The sequence below is a fragment of the Ovis canadensis genome, chromosome 5 (genome assembly GCF_042477335.2).
Source record: "Ovis canadensis isolate MfBH-ARS-UI-01 breed Bighorn chromosome 5, ARS-UI_OviCan_v2, whole genome shotgun sequence".
NCBI lineage: Eukaryota > Metazoa > Chordata > Mammalia > Artiodactyla > Bovidae > Ovis > Ovis canadensis.
In genome coordinates, this window is record NC_091249.1 from 23342588 (window position 1) to 23344449 (window position 1862).

General features: G+C 40.8%; 1 pseudogene; it reads left to right on the forward strand.

Annotated features, from left to right (window-relative positions):
* The first annotated feature begins 298 nt into the window (after positions 1–298).
* On the forward strand, positions 299–1244 carry LOC138441687 (olfactory receptor-like protein OLF4; annotated as a pseudogene).
* The last annotated feature ends 618 nt before the right edge of the window (positions 1245–1862 follow it).

Below are 1862 nucleotides of genomic sequence, written 5' to 3' on the forward strand. Positions count from 1 at the left end.
TTTCAGCACTTTCTACTGGTCAGCACTAAATATGTATTTCTCAAATAAGTGAAGAAATACCTCATTAGAACTCTAGAATATATGAGCTCTTTGCCAATGTGATGAGAATGGACAAAAAATCTTTGTCAGAAATGAAATGGAGTACACGTTGGAAGAGAAATTTTCAATAAATAAGGTATTAAGATCAATTACTTGAGGGCTAAATAGAAATTGCGGTATTTCAGCTATGTGAACTATGCCAGTTTGTGTGCAAACTAGTCATGTTGTTTTCCTTTTTCCTGGTAGTCACCTCCACCCCATGGAATCAGAGAATAATACATGAATTTCAGAATTTCTTCTTCTGGGACTTTCAGAAGAACAAGAACTGTAGCCTCTCATATTTGGGCTCTTCCTCTCCATGTACCTAATCACTGTGTTTGGAAACCTACTCATCATCCTGGCCGTCAGCTCAGACCCCCACCTCCACACCCCCATGTACTTCTTCCTCTCCAACCTGTCCTTTGTAGACATCTGTTTCACTTCCACCACCATCCCAAAGATGCTGTAGAACATCCAGACACAGAGGAAAGGTATCACCTATGAAGGCTGCATCACCCAGATGTATTTTTACATGCTGTTTGCAGGATTAGATGACATTCTCCTGACAGTGATGGCCTATGATCAGTATGTGGCCATCTGCCACCCCCTGCACTACATGGTCATCATGAGCCCCCGGCTGTGCGGACTGCTGATTCTGATATCCTGGGTGCAGATTGCCTTGTATTCCTTGCTACACAGCTTAATGGTGTTGCGATTGTCCTTCTGCCCAGTTGTACAAATCCCCCACTTTTTCTGTGAACTCAGTCAGGTGGTAAAACTTGCTACTTCTGACAACTTTCTTAATAACATAGTGATGTATTTGTCATCTGTCCTGATCGGTGTTGGTCCTTTTGCTGGTATCCTTTACTCATATTCTAAAATAGTTTCTTGCATATGTAAAATCACATCGGCTCAGGGGAAGTATAAAGCATTTTCCACCTGTGTGTCCCACCTCTCAGTTGTCTTCCTATTTTATTTTACAACCTTGGGAGTTCACTTTAGCTCTGCTGCTTCCCACAGCTCACATTCAAGTACAGTCGCCTCGGTGATGTACACTGGTCACACCCATGCTGAATCCTTTCATCTACAGTCTGAGAAACCGAGATATAAAGGAGGGTCTTAAGAGATTGTATTTGATGCCAAGTGTAAAAGACCAATTATACTAGTGCTCTGGATTGCATAACTCAAAGTATCAAAACCAGAAATTGTTCTTTGTTCAATGTGAAATAAAATTTTCTCCTTGCACTTGTTTCCTGGGATTTCCATTTTTCTTTCCTTTTTTGAATTCAGTATCTTTATAGAATTTTAGGAATCTCTCTTTTTAAGCTTTATTCTCAGTCTTATATATAGACATCTTTTATTTTTTCCTACCCAGAATTTTCCAACCTTTGAATCAAAAATATTTAGAAATTTCATTTCTCTGATGGAATATCATAGAATTATGAAGAACTTAATAGGAGTAATGTCTTTTCATTAGAACATTTAGTCTGTTGTTGTCCAGTGACCCAGTTGTTCCCACCTCTTTGTGACTGACCCCACAGATTGCAGCATGGCAAGCCTGCCTGTCCCTCACCAATTCCCAGAGCTTGCCGAAGTTCATGTTCATTGCATTGGTGATGCCGTCCAGCCATGTCATCCTCTCATGTGCTCTTCTCCTTCTGTCCTTGATCTTCCCCAGCAGCAGAGACTCTTCAAATGAGTCACCTGTTTGTATCAGGTGACCAAAATACTGGAACTCCACCTTCAGCATCAGGCCGTTCAGTGAATAGTCAGGGTTAATCTTA